The sequence below is a fragment of the Canis lupus genome, chromosome 21 (genome assembly GCF_003254725.2).
Source record: "Canis lupus dingo isolate Sandy chromosome 21, ASM325472v2, whole genome shotgun sequence".
NCBI classification, from domain to species: Eukaryota; Metazoa; Chordata; class Mammalia; order Carnivora; family Canidae; genus Canis; species Canis lupus.
This window is the reverse complement of record NC_064263.1, coordinates 20,909,817-20,918,269: the sequence shown is the minus strand read 5'-3', so window position 1 is coordinate 20,918,269 and position 8,453 is coordinate 20,909,817.

Sequence of the window (8,453 nt, the reverse complement as noted above, 5' to 3'; positions counted from 1 at the left end):
TTCTGGAGGCAGGCTTGAGTCTCGGGCCTGTCACACAGTGTATACATAACTTGGGGATCTTGTAAAGATTCAGGTTCTGATTCAGGAGGCCTAACAAACTCTTAGATCGTGCCAGTGCTGCTGGTGCATGGGCCCTAAGGGCCAACGCGGAGGGATGGACTTAGTCTGCATGATGCACCGTCTGATCTTGGACACGACTAATCTCTCCAAGCCTCGGTTTCCTTTTCTGTAAATAGGAGATAAAAAATGGTATCTACCCCATAAGGTGGTTGTGAGGATTAAATGAGAGTGCACATAAATAGCTTGATAGGATGCCGGGACAGAAGAGAGATTCAATAAATAATGTTTCGGAGAAGCTAAGTCATCCTTTTCGGGCTGAAAGATGGACAGCATAGCATGTAGGGGACACTCAACTCTCTTCACAGGAGCTTATGCCCTCTTACATCTTCAAATACTACCCATCTAAATATGACACTAAAATGTATATCTCAAGCCCAGCCCTCTTCTTGTACCTCCAGACCCTTATATGCATCTAACTGATCTCTCTTAGATGTTTTTTTTTTAGATTATTTATTTATTTATTCATGAGAGACACAGAGAGAGAGGCAGAGACACAGACAGAGGGAGAAGCAGGCTCCTCAGGGGGAGCCTGATGCAGGACTCACTCAATCCCAGGACCTCGGGATCATGCCCTGAGCTGAAGGCAGATGCTCAACTGCTGACCCCCCCGGGTGCCATCTCTTAGTTGTTTTAAAGGCAACTTGCATTTTCCTATTCTTGTTGTAACACATTCCCACAAACAAAGTGTAAGCTTAAAACAGTAAAAATTTATACTCTTACAGTTCTGGAGTTCAGAAGTCTTAAATCAGTCTCAGTAGGCTAAAGTCATGATGTCATTAGGTTTTGTTCCTTCTGGAGACTCTGAGGGGAGAATCTGTTTTCTTTCTCAGCTTCTAGAAGTTGTCTGCATTCCCTGGCCCTTTCCTTACATAACTGTAACCTCTTCATTCTATTGTCACATCTATTGCTTTTCTGGAGTCATGTCTCCCTGTGTGTCCCTCTTATAAGGACATATGTGATTCAATCTAGGGCTCCCTGGATAATCCAAGATAATCTCCCCATCCCAATATGTAATCATTACTGCAAAGTCACTTTTTTCCATATACAGTAATATTCACAGGTTCCAGGGATTCAGTTTATCATCTGCCTCAAGCTCAATAAATCTCACACTGAACTCATGATGTTGCAATGAAATCCACTATCCAATTGTTCACCTCTCTAACCCTGTACCTGCAAACTCACTGTGAACTGACTATCTCAACCTCCATGCCCAATCCCCTTCTCCCTTTTCCACTTTTTCTAAAGAGAATGGAAAAGTTAAATAGTTGATCTTTCAGCTTCTCTGGAAGCTAGGCCTGATGACACAGTTCTGTCTGGGAAGACCAGCAGGAATCTGCTGGGGGTAAGGGATGGTTTGGGAAAGGTTTTCCTGTTTAAAGAGACAGTTGTCTTGAATTTGATTTGATGGCTAAGAAGTGCTTTCAAATCATTACAGCGGGGGGGGGGGGAGGATATTGGGGGTATTGGGGGAAGTTTTCAGTTAGCCATTACTACTCCTCAGATGAACTACATTGGCTACATACTGCCACTGCACAAGAAGTGATTTCAAAGCAGAGGGCCAACCTGAAATTGTTCTAGTATATTATTCAGCAATACCAGGTTTCTCCACCTGCTTGTTCCTTACCCTCCCCTAATGCCTCAGCAAGCTGGATGTTGAGTGAGCTGCCTTTTATCCCTCACCAGCTTTATGTATTAAATCCCATCAGTCTTTTCCTATACTCAGCTCTCAAGCAGCTGTGTGTGTGTGTGTGTGCATGTGCACACATACATCCTGCATGCAAGTGCACATACTACTTACACTACAAGTGCACTACTTCCTTAACCAGGTTTATTGTCTATGAAATTTTCTGAAAAGTTCTGTAGGATTTCATTTTTTTCTTTTTGTTTTATATATAGTGAGAATCTTAAGCAGGCTCCACACCGATCTCACAACCCTGAGATCATGACCTGAGCTGGAATCAAGAGTTGGACGCTTAACTGACTGCGCCACCCAGGTGCCTCATCTGCAGGATTTCTGAGGGAACTGAGGACCCCATGTCGTATTCTTGGTAAAGTTTCAGTCACAGCTGCTTCTCCCTGTTTGGGAGAGAACAACTTGAGCTACCTATCATGAGTCCTCAGAGGCAAGAGTTTGTGAGAGCTAGATGATTAGTTTTCATTTATTCTTAGTTCATTGATATCACTGAGCCACTGTGCCAACAACCTATATTTTTGAGATCTGAAGGGTATCCAGTGGGTTGTTTCCTGTAATGGATTTTGTTGCTGCTGCCAGGATCCCCATTTCAGTCATCTTTGCTTTTAGGGGTTCTGGTATAACTTAAAGGCAAAAACAGGTATAACGCACAAAATTTTAGAATATTTGATTGGAGCCCAGCTCCATGTGAACTAGGATGTGATTAATAACAATTATTCAACTATTAGCGTACATTTACCTATGCCAAACAATGAGCTAAATGTGACACAAAAGACATCTCATTTATGTAAACATTATGGGCAGACAACTTTGGACAGTTTGAGAAACTTGCTCAGGTGGGGCACCTGGCTGGCTCAATCTGTAGAGCATGAAACTCTTGATCTCAGTGTTGTAAGTTTGAGCTCCACATTGGGTATAGATATTACTTAAAAATAAAATCTTAAAAAACAAGAAGCAAAATTTATTTGGGTATCCATGGCTGGTGGGTGATGGAGCTGGAATTCACACCAGTCCATCTGGTGTTGGTACCTGCATTCTTAAGCACTGTGCTACTTTTCTCTCCTAGCTGCCAATTTGATATTTTGAAGAATTATATAGGGAAGAGAAAAAAATCTCTTCTGTACTAGCCCCTAGTGTTTTGACCTTGACTTGGAAGTGTTTGCCATGGGGTCTCTTCCAACATTGTCTTCATGAGTGTTCCATGCTTTGTGGCACTCTGTCCATAAGCCCAGAAGAATCCAGATGTCATTGAGCATCTTGATGTTTGGATCCTTTCCCTTATCAACATCAGAAGATGAGACCAATATTAATATTATATTAATATTTACCTTGGATATCAAGTGGCAGAAAGATGAAAGCAGACTATCATAAGAGCATAAGGATTGCTGATTGTCACCAGGTGACCTGATTTCATTGAAAGAAAACATTTATGATGTTTTATGAACAATAACATTGTTTAATGTTGGCACACAATGGAGGACATGTGACTCCAATCCCCAGCCACTGAAGACAGAAGTCCAGAATAGCCTCCTAATTCTTTTTTTTTTCAAAGAGGTCTTTTTTGACCATACTATTTATTTAGCCTCCCAATTCTGATTAAAGCCTTAAAACATTTGTCTTAGCCTAGATTCTCCTGAAAGCAGAGCTTGAGACAGATCTATATGTGAGGAGTTTAATTTGATATGGTTATGCTCCTGGAAACTTGAGCAAAGGAAATAGAATGAAACAGAGCAAATACAAGGATGAGTTGTTGACTTACTACCTTTAAGGGCAACTGGTTTCTCAAATATGGGAGACCTTCTGAGAAGCTCTGTGAAATGCATTTAAAGACCATCTTTAAAAAAAAAAAAAGACCATCTTGCTCAGGGAAGAAAGAGAAATATTTATCCATTTATCTCCCATTGGTCAAGAGTGGCCCTATGGAACATCTAGGTGCCTTGTAAATGACTGTTAAGTGAACTCCCATATTTATCCCTTGTGGCAACTCAAAGGGGCTGGGAGGCTGGAAATGAGAGGTGTGTGGTGGGCCTGGGCCAGGCACTGTGAGGTTGCATCTGTGTGAAGGTAGACATTGTGCACAATGGCTGGATTAAGAAATGAGACACAGCACCCCCCTCCCCCCGCCCAATCTAGCACCATTCAGGCACACTTTATGCCTTCCTCTAGGTCAAGTGGATCATTTTGGGTGGAGTCCTTTTGGGTGGCTGCTGGCTGCAATCACTTGATAACCTAAGAGAATTAGTGAAACAAGTCTCAATTCCTGTGGCTGCAGTTGGTCCCAAAGCTGTAACTTCAGATACAGAGACATATATATATACTGACTCTCACAGGTCTATTATCCACATATCTCTTCCCCAGATTTCTTTAATCCAATCTTCCAATATTGTTTCTTCCAAGTCTCTAACCACCCACTTCAAGTCATTTACTATTGCTCAGGAGAAATGTAGAACTGTACCTCAGGCTACTTTTCTGTCCTCCTAAAGTGATTAATCAAGAATATTATTGATTGTAGGGGTTCCTGGGTGTCTCAGTGGTTGAGTATCTGCCTTTGCCTCAGGTCATGATTCCAGGGTCCTGGGATGGAGTCCTGCATTGGGCTTCCTGTAAGAAGCTGGCTTCTCCTTCTGCCTATGTCCCTTGGTAAGATTTTCCCTTAACCACTAACCTTTACAGTCATCCCTGAGTCATGAGGCAGCTGTCCGTTTTTGACTAGTACCAACAAGTTGCACCAACCCATCTCTCAAATAGGTTTGAATTTTTTCCTTCTCTGTCAATATGTTATGTGGGCTGACCCCCCTCTCCACAAAGGCTATATAAGTATGAGTTCAGGAAGAGATGTTAGTACATTAGAGGTAAGTGACATGGGAATCTGAGCCTATTGTAACTATGCTTTCTGGACCTGTTTGGGCCCAATACCAAGTGTGCCACTTCCAACCTACAGTGGATTGCTGTTGCAGTCCTTATGGCTTGGTGGATCTGATAATACTCATAATGGGCAGCTCCAATTGTATAGTAACTTGATGTATTAGTTTCCTGTGACTGCTGTAACAAATTTACCACAAACTCAGTGGCTTAAAACCATGGAAATGCATTGTCTCACGATTCTGGAGACCAGAAGTTCAAAATCAGTTTCATTGGGCTGAAATCAAGGTCTCAACAGGCTATGCTCCCTCTGGAGGCTCAAGGGGAAAAATCTGTTCCCTGCCTCTTTAGCCTCTGGTGCCTGCTAGCATTTCTTGACTTGTGGATGCATTATTTCAGTCTCTGCCTCCATGGTCACATGCCTTCTTTCCTTCTCTGCATGTCAGGTCTCTTTCTGCTTCTCTCTCATAAGGATACATGTGATTGCATTTAGGGTCCACTTGAATAGCCTAGAATAATCTCCCCCATATCAACATGCTTTTTTAAAAAGATTTTATTTTTTTCATGAGAGACACACAGAGAGAGGCAGAGGCATAGGCAGAGGGAGAAGCAGGCCCCCTATAGGGAGCCTTATGTGGGACTCAATCCCAGGACCCTGGGATCACAACCTGAGCCAAAGGCATATGTTCAACCACTGAGCCACTCGGGTACCCCGAGATGCATAACTTAATCACATTTGAAAACTCTGTTTTGCCATGTAAGGTGGAATTCACAGGTTCCAGGGAATAAGACATAGATATCTTTTGGGAGTCCACTATTCCAATAGTTCCAATAGTCCACTATTCAGCCTACCAAATATGGTATCCCATGGTATGGTATCCCAAGCAATTACTCTCTACTATGGCCCTGTAGCATGCCACAATCTGTTTTTAAATGATGAGTGGCTCTCCACCACAGAAGGCATGGTCTTGCCCCAGAACTCTAAGCCTGCAACTCTCTTTATAGAGTTTTTCAAAGATGGTACACAACATTCTTATGCCCCACAGATCTGGGTCACATGCCTTAGTATCAGGGTAACTTACACTACAGACTGAATCTTCTGTAGAACCCTCTTGCTCTGAGCTCCAAACGGAACTGGCAGCCTTTCAAGCATTCAGATAATTAGAGCAGCATTTGTAGTCTAAGATATACTGCCTCCAAAATCTACCAAGCATTGTGGCTCTTTCTCAGTGATAGGAATGCTTGTGCAATAACTTGTCCTTTACCTTAGATGGGATGTTCTACATACCCTAGCCATTGAATCACTGAAAACTTCTCTAACATGGCAAGCCCTTGAATCTTCATGGGAATTTATCTCCCAGCCTCTGGAACACTCATGTCTTTGGGGGCATCTAAGGTACTTTCCTGCCTACCAGGACTTCTAGCATGATGTCATCATTCTAGTGGACCACTGTTGATGTTTTCTGGAATGAGAAGATGATCAAGGGGTTTATAGACCACTCTGTGACAGAGCAAGAGAGTTGACATGGACCTGGGACAAGAAAGTAAATGAAGGTTTTGTAGCCTTTTCAGATAAAGGTAGACTTTTTTTTTTTTAAAGTTTGTTTATAAGGGCGCCTGGGTGGCTTAGTTGGTTAAGTGACTGCCTTCGGCTCAGGTCACGATCTCAGGGTCCTGAGATTGAGCCCCATGTTAGGCACCCTGCTCAGTAAGGAGTCTTCTTATGCCTCTCCCTCTGCCTTTCCTCCTTGCTTGTGCCCTCTCTCTCGGCCTCAGATAAACAAAATTTTTTTTAAAAGATTATTTATTTATTTTTGATAATTTATTTATGTATGTGTGTATGTAAGCTCTACACACAGTGTGGGTCTCAAACTTACAACCCTGAGATCAAGAGTCACATGCTCTTCCAACTGAGCCAGCAAGACACCCTAGGTAAGGTGATTTTGATCCTCTTTAGCAATGGTGAAGAACACGTTTGTCAGATCAGTAGTTACCTTTCAAGTGCCAGAGGTTGCATTATAGTTAGGATACCACATTCAGCATGGCAGCTACAATTAAGGTTACAAGTTGGTTAGGTTTATGATAGTTCACCATCATCTATCAGGTTCTATTTGCTTTTTGCAGAGGCCACAGAGTTGACTTGAATAGGGATATAATGGGATGAACACTCTTGCTTCCTTTAAGTCTTTTTATGATGGTACTAATCTCTGTAATTCCTTGTGGGTGCAGTGTTGCTTTTCATTTATCCTCTGGGCTGGCTGCAGCAGTGGGCTGGCCAGGTAATATCAAGGAGTTTCCAGTTGGCACTTTCTACTATAAAGATCAGGAAACTAAGATAAAGAATCTGATATCTGCTAAATATATATCAATCTGTGCTCTCAAAAATTGGGGGATTAACCACAGGGTAGGTCTATGAATGTATTTCACCATTGTGAAATGGGTTTGGGCTAGAAGTCCTTTTTATCATTTGGCTTCTAAATTCCTCATTGTAGGGCAGCCCCGGTGGCCCAGCAGTTTAGTGCTGGCTTCAGCCCAGGGTGTAATCCTGGAGACCCAGGATCGAGTCCCACATCGGCTCCCTGCATGGAGCCTGCTTATTCCTCTGCCTATGTCTCTGCCTCTCTCTCTCTCTCTGTGTGTGTGTCTGTCATGAATAAATAAATAAAATCTTTTTTAAAAATAAAATAAATAAAAAAAAATAAATTCCTCATTGTAACCAGAGGCCTGTAATGATGTTTTGGGGCCCCTGGTATAATCAGTGTCTGCTCACACTCCATATCCAACAATCCTGAGAGGGTTTTTTCCCCCTATCCAACCTTGTATTCCATCCATTCCCTTATGTCTAATACTTTCAGGATCAATCTCCACATAGGCTCCCCTGCTTCCTTTCAGCACACATCAGCCAGGGTCTACAATACATTTGGTGTAGAAGTCATCTCCTTCCAGGACAGAGATGCTTCTTTTCTAGCCCAGGCCAGTCCTGATTCTGACAATTAGCCTGGCAGCCAATGGGCCGATGGGTTAGATATTGAGTAGGGCAAGTGTCATCAAGTACCTGCCTTAGTTCAGGCTTTCGTAGCATCTCCAGGTAAGAGCAGACTGCTTTCTTCTCACAAGAGGAAATGAGCTGCTCCTGCTGCAACAGAGAATTAAGGAGAATCTGGAATTTCAGGGTTTGAAGTTTCTTGGCTAAGACATCCCTATCTCAGGCATTAGGATTCTATTCCTTATCTAGTGGGACTCTGGCATTGGCACACTCTTGAGTGTTATAGTGTTATAGTGGAGACTATGGAGGTTGTGCATGTAATCTCCTTTGCAGCATACTCCTTTGCAGTATGACCAGTGTCATACTGAGAAAGGCTGTGAAAAATAAAACATGGAGCCTAGTTTTTTTTTATAGATTCTTTTAAAAAAAACATTTTTATTTATTTATTCATAGAGACACACACAGAGAGAGAGGCAGAGACACAGGCAGAGGGAGAAGCAGGCTCCATGCAGGGAGCTCGATGTGGGACTCGATCCTGGGTTTCCGGGATCACGTCCTGGGCTGGAGGTGGCGCTAAACCCGCTGAGCCAACAGGGCTGCCCCGGAGCCTAGTTTTAAAAAATATTCCTTTATTAGTTTCTGATTACGAAAATACATGTTCATTGTACAAAATTTATAAAGACATGGAAGAAATTAATCAGCCATATTATATTACCCAGAGGCAACTGGCATATTTTCTTTCAATCTTTTTTAAAATTTGTATTTTAACCTAGCTGAGGTCACACTATAAAT